The 17513-nt window shown below is 42.3% G+C and overlaps 1 protein-coding gene across 1 annotated transcript in view; it reads right to left on the bottom strand.

Annotated features, from left to right (window-relative positions):
- Positions 1–17513, bottom strand: part of SLC24A3 (solute carrier family 24 member 3) — a 568031-nt gene that overhangs the window by 217957 nt on the left and 332561 nt on the right. The window lies entirely within an intron of this gene.

Below are 17513 nucleotides of genomic sequence, written 5' to 3'. Positions count from 1 at the left end.
GGACTCGTCCCCCCTTCCCTTCGCTAGCAGATGGAGGCACTTGGGGAAGGGGGGAGGAGTCCAGTGACGTCGCTGTCCGTGACGTCAGCGGATCTCCGACGGAACTCCCTGAAGACCCGGAAGCCGACGGAGAGGTGAGTACTGATCAAAAGAATTTTGATTGATCAAAAAAATTAATCGATTAATCGAGGAATTCATCTTTAATTTCCACAGCCCTAAAAATTAAGCAAAATAATTAAATTAAATCTAGTCCTTCTGCTGAAAAAAGAACACATACATATTGCATGTGAATAAATAATCACCATAATTATTTACTTACATGTTTCTCATGTCACATTTCCTGTTGCTAAAACAGCAGCTCTAAAAACTTGCTTATGGAGCCCTCTCTATGTTTTCGATTAATTTGACTAAATCGTCCCTCCTGAACATTACCGTAGACAAGGCCATTGTCGGCCGCTTGCGCGCGGCCCATCAGCGGCGCTGGGCGACCGATACTATTCATTACTTGGGTGTCGACATCAGTGCAGATCCCTCTAACTTGTACCAGGCGAACTTTGCTCCACTCCTTCTCCGACTCAAATCCGATCTTCATCAATGGCATTCTCTCACTTTAACCTGGTTCGGCCGCTGCAACGCCATTAAGATGACCGTATTGCCTAGGATATTATATTTGTTACAAGCCCTCCCCATCCGTCTCCCTCCTTCTTTCTTCAAGCGAGTTGACTCGCTGTTTCGTGACTTCATTTGGTCCCATCAAAAACCACGTATCAGACTGCAGATCCTCCATATGGCTAAGCACAGGGGAGGAGTCGGTCTCCCAGACATCAAGGCGTATTACAGGGCGGCCCACCTTACTAGACTGGTCGACTGGTACTGCCATGCGGAGGCCAAGCAGTGGGTGGCGATGAAACTGGAAAATTCTGAGGGTATGGCCAGGTGCTGGCCGTGGGTCGCTACCCCGTTGCCGAAGGACTTAAATGACCATCCTACACTAGGCAGTACCCTACGGGTGATCAGGGATGCCCTCCGACATTCCTCGATCTCCCCGATGCCTTCCCCCATGGTGCCAATTTTGGGTAATCCTGACTTTCCGCCTGGCAGGCTGAACCCCGCTTTTGGGCGGTTGGCATCAAGGGGCGGTCTAATTTTTACGACTTCTTGGATCCGGACGGCAAACTTGCACTAGAAGCAAGGCTGCCCACCTTAGACCCCCCATTGGACTTCTGGAGCAGTCTCCAACTCCGCAATTTCCTGCGCAGATGTGCAAGGACGCCTGGCATATCGCGCCCGCACATGGAGCTGGAGCGCATCTGCTACCGCAGGGAACCGACTCGCCATTGTTTATCTCTGATTTACTCCTCACTGATCTCTTCGGCTGAAGGGTTCATCCCCCCTTTTCTCACTAAATGGGAGCTGGACTTAGGCGTCCAATTTAATGGCTCACAGCGAGAGAAGATCCTTTACTTCGCCCAGAAGTCCTCTATTGCCACTAGGGTCCAGGAATCCTGCTATAAAATTTTGACCCGTTGGTATAGGGTGCCCACCTCTCTACACCGTTTCTTCCCGCAGGTCCCCAGTCTATGTTGGCGTTGCAATGTGGGGGAGGGGACGATGCTGCACATTTTTTGGGACTGCCCCAAAATTAAACCCTACTGGGCGGAGGTGGCACGCACGATCGAGCACCTGACTGGTGTTGCCCTGGAGGGAGACCCCGCGGCTTGTCTACTGCACCTCTCTAAGCGATCCATAAAGAAGTACAAAGCTTCTCTTACCATTCATCTCTTGAACGCCGCCAAGGCATGCATTCCCTTGTGCTGGAGATCGGAGATTCCGCCAACTAAATCCCTGTGGTATGCCAAGGTGAATGAAATCAGAAACATGGAAGATCTTACTGCCACTCTGCGTGGGGGGGAGGAGACCTTCCGGGAGACATGGCGACCATGGCAACACTACATCTACACGGAAGCCTACTTCCGCGAGGTTGCTCTACCTGATTAGTCTTTGTAGTGTAAATCGTCCTCTGATCAGGAGGCACCACCACTCCACTTTGCTTTGCTTTACTTCTCTGTTTTTCTCTCTCATCCCTTCCGTCCTGCTTTTCCACTCCCTTTGTTCCCTTTTCCTTTGCCCGACTCGCCCCCTGCCCTAGGCCGGCCCATCCAGATACTTTGAATATCCTACTTTTCATAACTCATCAGTTGCGCCACACGGCTGGGCCTAGCTGGTTGTGGGACGGTTCTCCGTGACAGGTATCAGTGAGTCTACTACAGTATAGTCCTGGTGACTCAACTGGCGGTAGGAGGTTGCTAGGATAACGGTCGGATGGTTCCCCCCGGGGCGGTGCACTGCTAGCCATAATACATAGTCATAACCACTTATGCATATTACTGGGTGCACAACCCCGGGATTTGGTATCTGCTGTTTGACATTTGATGATGCTGTTATTACGCCACACTGTATCCACTTCCTGTCTCTGTTTCTTATCTTAATTACTGTCAGTTTTCTTTATGGTATGTGAAATTGTTTCATTTTGGAAAATAAATAAAGGAATTACAAAAAAAAAAAAAACTTGCTTATTGCTTTCATTAGTATTTAGGTTGTGATTCCAAGGAGGTGTTATTCATTCTTTTGTAATATGATCATCAGTGAAAGAAGGAGAATTGAGACAGTTGTGAGAATTTTGTGGTGCGCTACAATGATTAATAAGTTCTGCACAGAAACTCTAAAGCTGGATTCACACCGCAGCATGGAGCGGCTCACAGCAGGGGTCTGGTGCATCCGTGTTCACTGTTTCAGGTGCGAGCTCAGCCCAAATTTTTGGCTGATTTGGGACCTGAAACAGACCAGAAGATGCACAAGACTCTTGTGCAATTCGCACTGGACCCGCTCCAGAGATGTGTGAACCAGCTCCATAGAGAGCCGGTCACAATCTCCTGACATGCGAACTGGAATACGAGGAGACCTGCCTCCAATTCGCAATTGTTTGATCCCAGCCTAAAAGTCTAGTGACAATTAGCCTAGGTTTACACATATGCGGAACGGGTAACTCAGCAAATCTTCCTGGTTGTGGTGTGGCTCCAAAAAAGGTTCCTGCACTTCGAAATGAATGGGCTCAAATTGCACTGCACTCAATCACATGTGAATTGCATAGGAATATTGCGCGGTTCCTGTGTGATTTACATGCGGGTTATAGTGCGAATCGAGGCTAAAGTATAGACGAGTAGTTTTGTTTCATTCAACCACTAGGCAGATTCACTCATAGACATCTTTTAGCAATTATAATTTTGTCTTAGTACTTCTGCAAAGTCCCACAAATACCTGTTCAGCCTGCCAGCGAAGTCCACCTAATGTGGCTTCCTGCGAAGGTGTGGCAAAAATGCTGCATTACTTATGAATTCAAAACAGTCCTGAATTCTCATGTAGGCTACGCCTACTTACACTACAGTAAGATGATCAAATGTTGCAGGGGACGAGGTTATCAGCATTGTCTTTGCAGTCTCCTACCTTGTCAATTATTACCTAGTCCTGCCCCACTGTTTTCTAGATTGACAGCACTGCCTCTGTTGCTGAAACCCTCCTACTGTGAGCTGCAGTGCCTGGGAGGATGAGATACAAGTGAGATACAAAGTAAAGTGGTTCTAAAGGCTGAAGGTTTTTTGCCTTCATGCATTCTATGCATAGAGGTAAAAAAAACCTTCTGTGTGCAGCTCCTCCCCCAGTCCCTCCAATCCTTACCTAAGCCCCCTCCAATCCAGCTATGTTCATGATGGCCTCAGCTATATGGGGACTCTCCCTTCTCATTGCTGAGACAGCAGCGGGAGCCCATTGGCTCCCACTGCTGTCAATTACAGCCAGTGAGCCAATGAGGAGAGAGTGGGGAAGGGGCCAAGACGTGGCTCTATATGTCTTATGGTCACATAGAGCAGAGGCTCGGGAGCGAGCAAGCAGCAGTGACCCCAGGGAAAATGTTTTTTTCTGGGGTACTGCTCAAGGAGGAGGAGCCTGGAGAGCCAGCTTGAGACCTAAAAAAAAGAGATTCAGGGCTACTATATGCAAAACCACTCCACAGAGCAGGTAATTATAACATGTTTGTTTAAAAGTTTTAAAGTTAAAGCAGTTTTATGCCTGCAAAAAATAAATAAATCTGTAAGGCAAAGCCATACCGAGCTAGTATACACCGCATTCTAGCTCATTATGAAATACTTACTTTAGAATGAAGTGCCTACATCACCTCCTGGTCACTGTGAGGGAGCTGATATGCTCCCTCTGTATTTGTTCCGGGTTCATGGCTCCGGCGCTGCAAGTGGCCAGAGCCGTGATGACGTCACTCCTGCGCAAGAGTCCTCTTTCCGGCAAGGAGTTCTGATTTTCCGGCAGCATCCGCTGGAGCTTCAGAGCCCATGCATGCAATGTGAATATCTCCTAAACCATACAGGTTTAGGAGAATATAATTTTACCTACAGGTAAGCCTTATGATAGGCTTACCTGTAATTAAAAATGTGAAAGCGGGGTATACAACCGCTTTAAGAGATAAAATGAAGATGAGGTTTTATGCCATCCTAACATACTTTCTATCTTAGGGTGACAATGTTATTCCTCCATGCATATAGTACAGTTAGTTGGTGGTGTCCCCCTAGCACAGGAAGTGTGTTATTGGAAGTTTCACCAAGTAACATATTAGGGAAAAAAACTGAAATAGTAATGCAGCCACCGCATCTAAGAACTGGTGAGCTACAACCAAGGCTCAAGTCCTGCGGGAACGCATGGGAACGGAGTTCCTGTACTTTTTCCACAACAGGAACTCAGTTCCCGTTAGCAGCCGTGTCCTGCAAGACTTTGAAGTATGCGAGCTGTGTGGCAGGTGCTACAACAGCAGATGTCGACACATCTCACAATAGTTAGTGCCGCACACCTGACCATTCAGGCATTGCCAGTAGGGGGCCCCATGACAGCTTCCGCTTCGATCTACCTGCCAATCACAGCTAGCTGATGGGTAGATCAGGTCCCTGCTGCTAAGAGATTGTATTTAGACCGACCTCTCGTGATGCGCTCCTCCCCACCGGCCCCTCCTGATTTTCTCTCTCCTCATCTCCCCCCCCCCCCCAGTCTCCTGCATACTTGCTCTGTGTGTCCCGCTGAATCCCCCCCTCCTCTATCTTCAGTGTCATATGATGAGAGAACCCAGAGGAGGAGCACAGCTATTCTGCTCACAGGACATGCAGGGAGAGAGATGAGCTGAGGGAGGAGCATCAGTTTGGGGTGGTAAGCTGAGCACAATACCTGCTAAAGTTTAATGCCAGGAGGAAAGGTTTTGTGGAAATATGTGAAGGGTTGCATTAGCAGCGAGTGTGTGTTGGAGCCCTGTAGAGTTTGCAGCCCCCCAAGCTAACATACATCTCCTAAGCAGGGACACATCACTATCTCACCAAGCATTCTGTCCAGATAATGTGCAGTTCATTTATGACCTTTCCGTTTAACCCTGTGTTATCCAAACTCACCACATAAACACTCTATATACAAAATAACATTCCCCAATAAAGATCAGAACATGATGTTCACATTTGCATGGAAGCACAATCGAATCAATGCAGAATTCAGAGAATTACCATATTTGTTTATTGAGGATTGTTTTTTTTTAATGTACTAACAATTAAGCTTCATACACACAATACGAAAATTGGATGAAAAATACCACTTTTGAAGCATTTGTGCATATGAGCGTATCTTTTTTTTTTTTTTTTTTTTTTTTTTTGGTGGGTGAGTGGATCTTGGGTGGGAGTTCCCACACTTTTTTCTCCAGGACCTGACCCCTGGCTACAACATATTCATTTTTTCTTGAGTTCAGATACAGTGTAAGTATGCCAAAATCGCTGTAATGCATTTATAGGACCTACTTTATATTTTTAAGCAAAGCTGAAGTTTCATTTAAAAAAAGACTGAAACTATCTGATCTAATCAATGAGCCAGAATGTTGATGTATAGAATGTAATGTACAGAGTCTGACAGGTCAAGCCTTGAAAGCTGTTCAGTCAGCTGAAGCTCACAATGCATTCCTGCAAAGTTTGGATTTTGAATCTTCAGCTTGGCTGATTCAGGGCTTTGGTTCAGGAAAGACAAGAAAAAATAGGAGAGGACTAGAGACTACATGTGCCATGTTTATTTTTTTCAAACCCCTTGAAAACATGGAACCAGTGAAATCCACATAGATTATATTATCCACATTTTAGTTGTATAAAACATATTTTTTTTAATTTGGTTTTGTTTTAAAACTGAAGTTTAGGTATGCATAATTTTGCATAATTAATGTAAGCATGTACAAGTATGTGCCATACCTGGCTGGTCTCTGTGGAATCTCGAAATGAGTGTAGTGGGTACCACTACTACAGTGATTGCCATGAGATGGAAAGGTCAGGCAGTGACATCACAATCTCCACTTCGCCCAATCAAAGAATGCTTTGCATTAATTATGCAAATGCATGTTCTCTGAATGGTGTTGTGCCAAGAAATTGGCCTTCTATGTTCACTAGACATGTGCAACTCATTTCGTAATGAATCGAAATTCGGCCAAATTTTGCATCTTTTGGACATTTGGATGCATCTGAATGTCCGAATAAAAAAATAACGAATTTCAACTAATACGAAATAAATTATAGTGAGTATATAACGAATTCATTTGGCATGTTTCGGTAATTTGTTAAAGATCTGATGAAACAAAAGATCAACTCAAAGTAAATCTTAGGCCGCGTACACACGCGCGGACTGTTCGCCCAACTTTGTCCGTCCAACAGTTTCGGCAAACAGTCCGCTCAAACTTAGCATGGACGGACATGGCCACACACGACGGACGAACAGTTTGCTGAAACCGTGCGCGATGACGTGAACGGCACGTACGACGGGACGAAAAATACGACGTCCTATACACTGCATTATAGCTTTCGGCGTGAAAATCCTTTCTGAGCATGCGCGCAACTTTGTTTGACGAACAAACCTACACACGAGCGGGCTGTTCGCTGAAACAAGGTTTCAGCGGACAGTTTTTCGGAAATTCCGAAAAACCTTGTCCGTCCAACTGTCCGCTGAAACTGTCCGCTGAAAGCCCACGCACGAGCGGACTGTCCGCCCAAACACTGTTCAGCGGACAAAGTTGGGCGAACAGTCCGCCCGTGTGTACGCGGCCTTACAGTCCAATCAGCTGATTCATTTTGTGCTGGAGGTTGGATTACTGGCAAAGTGCATTCCTGAGAACTGAGTGAGAATGGTGTTGTATTGTATTTGAGCAGAGGAGAAGAGATATTGTCATTGTGTGTGTTAATAGATTCAATAAACAAATAACTTTCCAAGCTACGAATCATTATCACGAATACATATACATACATAAATATCGAATTTCAACTAATACAAAAGAAATTATAGCGGATATAAGGAATGAATTCCAGATGATTCGAGATTCAGTATAACGAATATCGACATGCTACAGAAATAACTAATTTTCCGAAAACAAATTAAAGTAACATAACTAATATAATAGAACGATATTATGTATTTTACGAATGACAACGAACCGAAAATAATTTTTTCATTGTGCACAAGTCTAATGTTTACTAATCAGCAGTGAAGCTTAGCATGAGACATGGAAGCCAGGGGCAATCACTGTAGTAGCGGTGATTACTACAGTGATTTTTAGATTACATGGGGACCTTTCATGTATGACACATGCATACTGTAATTCAATTCTGTAACAAAATATTCATAACTAAACTTTACACTTTAAATGTTAGCACACTGTTTTGAAATAGTTAAAGTGAATATACAGAACATTTATATCAATTGTGTAGCCAGGTGCTTAGCTGGCCAGAGGGAGCAACTAAAAAAACACCATGCTGCAGCTGTTCCTGTATTCACAAATGCTGATAAAGTCAGGGCAGTTCAGCATCTGCCCACGAGAGGGAGCCAGTGGGATGGAAGGGCTAAAAAGACTCGCTAATACAGCTGCACTGGATGATGGGAGGTGTAGTTTGTAAAGCGAACTCTGGTGTAAAAGTGGATGGAGGACAAATACAATCCCCAGGGGAGAGACATGAAAGTGGGAGGAGGGACAGAGGTTTTCCCAGGCAAGGAGAAAAAGGACTGTCTCTTTCTGTGGGAAGGCCAAAGGGCACATATCTCTGCTGCTATGTGTACTTATCCGAGACCACCTTATCCTTGAGCTGTAAGCCAGGACTTCAGAAGAAGACAGAGTTGCAGAGGAGGGGTTCATACTGAGGGTGGAGCCAGAGGAGGTTCTGGCTACCAAGCATGCCAGCCAAGTGACCAGGACCGGTGAGTGAACACTTGTGTTCACAATATCACTGCTAGCAGAGGCAGACTGATCTTTACCAAGGAGCATATACCACTGCATCTATCCAAAGGGACAGTAATTAAGTGCACTGCCTTACAGATTGGGCCAAACCAACCTGCTTGCAGAAGATTAAAAACTAGTTAAAGTGGTTGTTAAGCCATTACACTATAAACTTACCATACCCTCTGTAAAATAACATTATGTGCCCCTGTGTTATATTAAAAAAAATGCTTATTATACCTTATATCAGAGCATCTCTCGGCACTCACATGACTCCTCAGGTCTTTCCTCTCCCCGGTTGACAGCTATAGTGAGCGGGGCCGAGCGGAGGGGTGGAGAGAGGAGAGAGAGCCAAGGAGTCATGTGAGCGCCTGGAGACACTCTGATATAAGGTATAATCGGCATCTTTTCTATATAGCACAGGCACAGGGGCACATAATGTTATTTTGCAGAGGGGATGGTATGTTTATAGTATAGTTATTATATCAGCAGGGGGGGAGGGCCGGGGAGTGGATGGAGCTGACAGGCAGGGAGGGGGACAGGGGAGAGGATGGTGGAGAGCAGAGGATGATGAAGGCACGTAAACTGACTGTCAGGGATCAGCAGTCATGATAAACCGTGGTCAGTTTACAGGGGGGAGGGCAAAACCAGGCAGGATCAGCCATATATTTTAGGTGATAGAAGGGGCCAAATTACACAGCACAAGCACTGTGTCGTTATTCATGCTTTAAAAGGGTTGTAAACCTAGATGAAAAAAACCTGCAAGACAAAGGCATAATGAGCTAGTATGCATTGCATACTAGCTCATTATGAAATACTTACCTTAGAAGGATGCAGTTGCAGAGGTCCCGTCACATCGCCGTGACTGGCAACATGTCATCTCGGAGTTATTACCGGGTTCACAAGCTCCAGCGCTGTGATTGGCTGGAGTCACGATGACACCGGTAATGGCATGAGCGAGCCGTTTCTTCAGTGCACATGTGCTGATGACGTTGGCACATGCGGATACAGTGAATCTCTCCTAAACTGTGCAAGTTTAGGAGAGATTCACTGTACCTACAGGTAAGCCTTATTATAGGCTTACCTGTAGGTAAAAGTGGTTGTACAGGGTTTACAACCACTTTAAGGGACCAGGATCTGTTTTTTTTTTTTTTTTTAGGGAAACAAACGCTTTAAGTTCTGACTGCCCTATGGTGATTGCCCATAGAGTTTGCCCATAGCTAGTAACACCCCCTGTGAGATGCATACCATGAGCACTTTGGAATATTTATTGGCTACTGTCTATTAAGAACCACAGTTTTGCTATAGGTTACTATACTAGATACTGGCAGTTATTGCTATTGCTGATATTGCTGTCTGCTTGATGTATCCTTGTGGTATAAGAGTAAAGTATGAGTCACCACACGATTGACTTCTGTGCAACCAGCCTATCGAATAAATGCCGCTTAATCAGCGCTGCAGGCTATAGCTGTCGGTGCTGATCAGTGTGTTCTGACAGCAGGGAAGGCAGGGAAGTCTCCCAGCTGTCAAAAAACAATAGATCAGCAAGAGTGATTCCCCTATCCACATCAAATGTTTAGATGGGTGAATTGGGTCAGGTTTTTCATTCAACCTTCTGGTTGAAAAAAAAAACAGACCCATATACTACATGGCTAGTATAAATTATCATTGTCCCAATGCAGTATTGGAGCATTTAAAAGAAAAGCGGATTAGTTGCTATGAACAGCACAGATAGGTATTGTCTCAGACACTGTAATTAATGAATCTTAGTATTTATATTTTTTTATGCTAATGTCAATTTATCGATAAGAAGTCTGATCCCATCTTTGACTAATAAAAGTACTAAACAGACCTTAATGTGCTAACAGCACCGAGCAATGCTGTCTCAAAAGTAAACACAGTTGGCCAATTCCTAAATTGTTAATGATGTCCTGTATCCATTAATCATTTAAAGGGAACACTGTGGAGAGTTTCTTTATGGTTCATTTAATCATTTTCATGGAAAGGAAGCTTGTAATACTAAATTGTGGAGAAAGTTTATTAATCAGTTGAACCTTTTCTGGGGGATTAAGATCTTAATTGTTTCAATGTAATTACATTTTTTCACCTTTTTAAATAGCATAATTTATAACTTATGGCCTTCAATCTGCTTTTGCTCTTAGTCTTAAAGTATGTAATCTCTATTAAAAAATTCCCTCTCAAATACAAAAAAGTCCCAAAAAACTGTTAATTGCCTCTAGGCAAAGATTTACGTAATGTTTACTTTTCCTTATTGCAATAACCTGACTTTTAACTTTCTGAATGGGAGCAAAGGAGGACATTTAGCACCAAGTATGTAAGTAAAGGACACAACCCCAGCTTTGTGGAATCATGAAGAATGAATATGTAAAAAGTCATTGGTTAAAGACACTAATGGTTTTGTACCACTGTATTTAGTGTAATTTAAAAATAACTAATGCAATAATTTAGAATTTGTATGAACAGTTTAGCGTACATTAATGCTTTTGATAAAGCTTCTTTTTAGCTGGTAATCTTGGCTACAGCTACCCTAAACGCCAACTGGTCCACCAGCAGCAACCAAATGAACAACATCCACTGTCATTCTTTTCTTACAGATCTTAGTGGCTCAGTGTCCAGGAAAAAAAAAGAGTTGGAGATTTCAGGATTTCCAAAATAGTATTTCCTCTACTCAAATGCCTTTAAGCCGAGACTGGCCACCTTCAGTTGCGTGCTTTTAAGCTCAGACCAACAATGGAATAAGCACATTTTTGAAGGTACTCTACTTTAATAGCCACCTTCCTGTCTTCAGGGCCCTAGCCTAGGCTCATTCCTAATCCCTGAGACTTGGCTCAAAAATGGTTTCCTCTCCAGGCAGCAGGCCTGGGTAGCAAAGGACCTCTTCTTTAGCTACATCCTATCTTGACAAAGGACCCTTCTAGAAAGGCTCCCAAAATATTCACCTCTTTCCCTAGCCCACATCATGGGCAATAAACCTCCTACTGATTGTAACCCATAAGAATGTATCTTCCTACTGTATCTACTGGTGAACACTTTCCAAGTGTAGGCTGAAGTAAACAATAACCTAGGTTTAAAAGAAACCTAAATAATCCAGATGGCAAGAACAATCAGAGCTCAGACTGGCTCACTAAATTTGAATTGGGATATTCCAACTTATGGTAGGGTCCCCACTCTATAAGGGGATCTTCTATTATGAGCCCCAGCATTGGTCTCTTACAAATTTATTGGTGATAAATTATGAATTCTAATGCATCTAAAGGCAGTCATAAAATAAAGGGAATAAAACACTAATGTTGGACTGACCAAACATGTAGGGTGGGGTTATATGACTGTCGCGCGCCCTGGATATAAGGAATAGGTTACATTTATCCTTTAAAGCCCAAATCGGTGCCAGCAAACAAGATTATCTTTTACCTCATTTTTAGATCACTTTTAACGTAGACAAACACAGTGCTTTTTCTGTTTTTTTTTTGTTTACCCTGTTCCTTCGAAAGTGAATGTAGCCAGAAAAAGTAAAAGATCAGTCATGTGAATAATCAAGCCAAGAATCTGAAATGCCAATTAAATCTTGAGGGTCTTTGTATAAAATAATAATCAGATGTGTATCATAAGAATTAGCCTAGTCCTCATGAATTCTGGCCATATTTTGTCTAATACATTCATTTCCTATGATTGTCAGCTCCATCTATTGGCTATAATTTGGTATTATGCCCGTTTGAGGTATTTCAGGAAATTATGTATATTATGGCCACTAGATGGTGGACAATCATAGCAAATCAACATGTTAGACTAAATATGGGCAGACTTCACAAGGGCTAGGCAAATGCTTGTGATATTCCTATAAAGAATATTTTATACCTAGACCCTATAGTGTTCTTGATGCACCAAAGCTTTTAGTTAAGCTCACTTCTGGCATTTGTGAACAAACACTTTATACATCATTATATTTTGCGCTTCAATTTATTATACCAGTTTTTGCTGTACAATTAGTACTTTAATTGTCAAATTTTTTTCATTTTTTTTTTTTTTTACGTAGGGATCTCTCTTGACATGACCTCCCTCCATCTTTTCTAATTTCTCCGGTAGTGTCTGATCCCTGTCTGACTTATCTGCTCTGCTATTCTCTAACTCATAATTTTTCCTTCATCCTAATTTCAATGCTCCCATCCTACCATAAACTTATGCATTAGTGAGCCCCTTCTGTTTTGATGCAAACCATCTTTAACATATATGTTGTACCTATCATTTATTAGTCTTGAATAATTTGGAAATGGATTTAAGACTCAGTGAGGACATTTCCGTTCATTTTCTGTTATGAAATATGGGGAATGGGGGTCCCCAAAATAGGAAGACTGGCAGTGATAATAACCTGTCACAGGCACAGGACATGGAGGACAATTTTTCAGTGGAGGCAAAGCTCAATCAAGGTTCTAAGCCTTCTGTACTTGATCTAAAACAAAAGAACGGGTTTAGCTGGAGTTCAGCCTAAATAATTGTGCTTGTCATTATAGTTCTCTTTATGAAAAAGTATCTAGTAATTTATCCGTGTGACGTGCATGAGCTGTGGACAGCAAAGACAGTACAAAACATCCTCTGTAATCACACTGTACATATTTCTAAGGATTTTGTAACCCTTGACCAGCGTTTCCTCTGCGAGTTACTTACAGACATCAGTTAAAATGCATTGTAATATGTCATTTATAATGATATTTGGGAAGCATTTGCATATTATAAAATACAGCCAGATATAAAGAGATTATGGGATTAATTGAGTTATAATTAGCTAAGCTTTGAAAGGCACAAATGGCAAATAAATGCATCTGTGTTTTTTTTAAGGGCACCTTGCAAATGAAAACCTGTGATTGATTTGTTTGTCAAAATACTGCTGAGGCGCGCACAGGAGAGATCATATAATGGCTTATGCAGAAATAGATTTGCTATATTTAGGTCACTTTCAAAGAAGGTTACAGAATTCTGAGGCATTAGCGATACAAAAGCTTTGTATCCCGCTGCCAATTCACCAATGCCTTACTTCTGTGCGCCCTGTATTTCAGGTATTCTATGAATACTAGACACAAGAGCTGATACATTATTAATTACCCTTATATATTTATTACAATACTTGATATCCCTCCTGGCAGGGCAGACATTTTAAGAATGTTTTGAGAGGAAGCATCAAACTGAATAGAAATGGGACCTCAGCTACACAAACCAGAATAACAGTATATATACAGCCAAAACATGTTTTCTTGGTGGATACAGTAGGTGTACATTTTAGAACCCCTGACAAGTTTGTACCGCTGTCTTTGTCCTTGCTGGGTAGATTCAACCTCTTCATATGTCCTGCTAACCATTGTGATCAGACCAGAAAGTGATGGAAAAATGCAACATTTTACAGTTGCCCCTAGAACAAGAGCTGAGGGAAATGTCTTAAAATTTTGGACGTTTGCTACAGTGACAACTGTCAGAGCCGGTTCACACAGGGGCGACACGACTTACAGCTCGACTTTGCGAGGCGACTTGGACACGACTTGAGCATGAACCACAGCGCGACTTGGAGCGACTGGAAGTCGCCTCCAGGACAGGGGACAATCAGTCTTGTGACATTGTTCTTGTTTAGTGGGGAGTATCTGGCTAAATTCCTTTCTGCTTCCTGTAAAGTTGCCTCACTATGAACGAGGATCCGACTTCCATTGAAATAAATGGGTACAAGTCACCTAGAAGTCGGATTGAAGTAGTACAGGAACCTTTTCTGAAGTCGGAGCGACTTTGGTAGTGTACATTAAGACGGCTCTCATTCACTAACATTGGTTTTCTCATGTCGCGTGACTTGAGGCGACCTAGGGCAACTTGAAGTCGGATCCCAAGTCACCCCTGTGTGAACCGGCTCTCAAAGATGAGATTTCTGCTCACTTAGTTTTGTGTCTATAGTGAAGAAACATCTTCCCAATGGAACGTGACAACAACAAAAAAACGAACAGGGTAACCTTAACCTACTGTGTGCAAATGTTTAAAGGTTTTGAGCTATCTAAACACTAAAGCAGAACCAGGAAAACAGCTTTTTAGACAGATGGAATACAAATAAATATGGCAATGCCAAAATATGGGTAGTTCTATACAGATGCATCTATACATTACAAAAACTGGAAGAAGAAAGGTGTCCCACCACATGCCAAATGCCGCCTATGAACAATTGGCTACACAGTCCAGCAACATTACAGCATACTGCGGTGGCTGCCTGCTTCGTGCGGGTCAGAACTTTGATTTAGAATGACAGGGATACTTGTTTGGCGCAAAACGGGGACTGGCTAAAGCAAACAGGGGTGAATAGCAACCTTACTTCAGTGTGAACTATTCCACTCCTCACTAGGGTGCTGTGTCCAAAAAGAGCACAGGCTCAACCAAAATGGCCAACAGAGTTCACAGCTGCAGACAATTTCTGTCCACAGTGTAACTCAGAGCTCTATTCTATCTGCTTCCAGGAGGACACCGGAAGTGAAGTCCGGAGTACGATCGTGGCACTCGTTTGTTGTATGCTGTGTGTTTTTATGTGATTAAATGTGAGTACCCAGGACTATGTCCTTTTTATAATAAAATAGAAATGTTGCTACTTATTTCACCATTGGAGCTTCCCCCTTTTTTCTTCTATGAATATTGCCTATGGTTTATGGCTGAGAGCCTAGAGGGAACTGCCTACAGTATCTATACCAGCTGATAGCAACACTATATTTGTTGGAATCAACAAATGCTGTTTACCTTACAGCAGTGAGGTAAGGTAGCCATTGCACCTAGTGTGTGAACACCTTATTACTGAGGATTCACAAGACCACCGGTGGAATCACCTCTCTGTTCACGTAGCCTGTTTATTTTATGGCAATGTATGGATTCACAGACTGCACGATTGAATACAGTTGTTTCTGATGCTGTAGTTCTGGGACACATTGGATGTTTTTTTGGACTTTAATTATTTATCTATTTGCACTCTATGCACCTTATGGATTAACACACATTGGACTTTTTATTGCATTGCAATTATTTATTTATTCATTCTGCACATTTTTTGCACTTTATTTTATGCTCTTATGCTTGGATTACTAATTATTCACATTGCACCTGATTGGATATTGCTAGCACCTAGAAGGTGTACATCTTGAATTAATTAATTGTGAGTAGATACATATACTACCCAGAGTTTTGTGCACGTATGCATTTATTGGCACTTAGTTATTGTATTTAGTTTATTTATTTATTCATATATCTATTTATTGGCACTTAGTTATTTTATTTAGTTTATTTATTTATTCATATATCTATTTATTGATTATTTATTTGGAGCGCAAACCCTTCTTTCAACTCCCCATGCACCTCTTATTTTACCCTGTGTCATTCTGGCACAGGGTAACTTAGAAAATATATCTTGGATTACTTAAAATGGGAAAGTGATGTTTATCCACAATATCTCCCAGGATATATGTAAAGATTATTCTTGTTTTTTTTTATTCTGAACTCAACATATTAGTTGAGAGAGCTGATCACGTTGGCCTCTGTACAATGTAGGCGACAGGTCAACTCCTGCTGGAGCTCCTGCTATTGTGAGAAGGTACCCTGTGTTTATACTTATTATAATGTATAATCTACTGTGTGAAGTTCGGTGACAACAAGTCTGAACTGTAGTGAAATCCTGATTAATCATAACAATGCCTAGGAGGCACGGAGTCACATTGGCTGCTTTAAGGGATTAATTAGCTCATGTTAATTCTGTTTCTGGTTACAGATGTATTGTTAGAGTTATATGAACAGGAGGTAGGAGGTAGATCATCAGTGCCCTGATTAGAGTAAAGCTGCAGCAGTGACACCAATCAGTGCCAGTGAGTGCCATCAATCAGTGCCCATAAGTGCCATCAATCAGTGCCCATGGGTGCCCATCAGTGACACAAATCAAAGCCCATTACTGGTGCCAGTCTGTGCTGCCTTTTAGTGCCCATCAGTGCCTGCTCATCAGTGCCGCCCATTGGTGCTGCCTATCAGTGTCCCCAGTGCAAACTATCAGTGCCCACCAGTGCCGCCTATTAGTGCTCATCAGTGCCACACATCAGTGCTCATCAGTGCCACATTTCAGTGCTGTATAATAGTACCTCCTCATCAGTGCCACCTAATCAGTGTCCATCTGTGTCACCTCATCAGCGCACATCAGTGAAGAAGAAAAATTACTAATTTACAAAATTTACTGACAGAAACTAGGAAAAACTATTTTTTTTCAAAATTTTTGGTCTTTTTTATTTCTTTTTTGGTAAAAAATAAAAAACCCAGCAGTGATTAACCGGTTCCCAACCAGCGCACGCCGATGTACGACGGTAGAATGGCACGGGCAGGTATATTGGCGTACAGGTACATCCAATCTTCAATGTCGCCCTGCTATCGCGAACGCGCCGCATGTGATTGGAGTAGAGATCAGTGTTCACTAAATGAAAGCCCAGCCCCCCACAGTTAGTAACACACCCCTAGGAACACTTAACCCCTACACTGCCACCCCCTGGTTAACCCCTTCACTGCCAGTGTCATTTACACAGGAATCACTGCATTTATATAGCAGTGATTGCTGTATAAATGTGAATGGTCCCAAAAATGTGTCAAAAATGTCCGATGTGTCTACCACAATGTCGCAGTCACAATAAAAATCGCTGATCGCCGTCATTACTAGTAAAAAAAAATAATAATAAAAAATTATTAATAAAAATGCCATAAAACTATCCCTATTTTGTAAACGCTATAACTTTCGCGCAAACCAATCAATAATTGCTTATTGCAATTTTGTTTTACTAAAAATATGTAGAAGAATACATATCGGCCTAAACTGAGGGAAAAAATGTTTTTTTTTAAATATATTTTTGGGGAATATTTATTATAACAAAAAGTAAAAAATAATGCGTTTTTTTTTCAAAATTGTCACTCTATTTTTGTTTTTAGCGCAAAAAATAAAAACCGCAGGGGTGATCAAATACCACCAAAAGAAAGCTCTATTTTTGGGAAAAAAAGAACGTCAATTTTGTTTGGGAGCCACGCCGCACGACCACGCAATTGTCAGTTAAAGCGACGCAGTGCCGAATCGCAAAAAGTGGTCTGGTCTTTGACCAGCAAAATGGTCCGGTCTGTAAGT

The sequence above is a fragment of the Lithobates pipiens genome, unplaced genomic scaffold, assembly GCF_037356315.1.
Source record: "Lithobates pipiens isolate NorthernLeopardFrog02 unplaced genomic scaffold, aLitPip1_a1.2 Scaffold_18, whole genome shotgun sequence".
Classification (NCBI taxonomy): Eukaryota; Metazoa; Chordata; class Amphibia; order Anura; family Ranidae; genus Lithobates; species Lithobates pipiens.
This window is presented reverse-complemented; position numbering and strand designations above follow the sequence as displayed.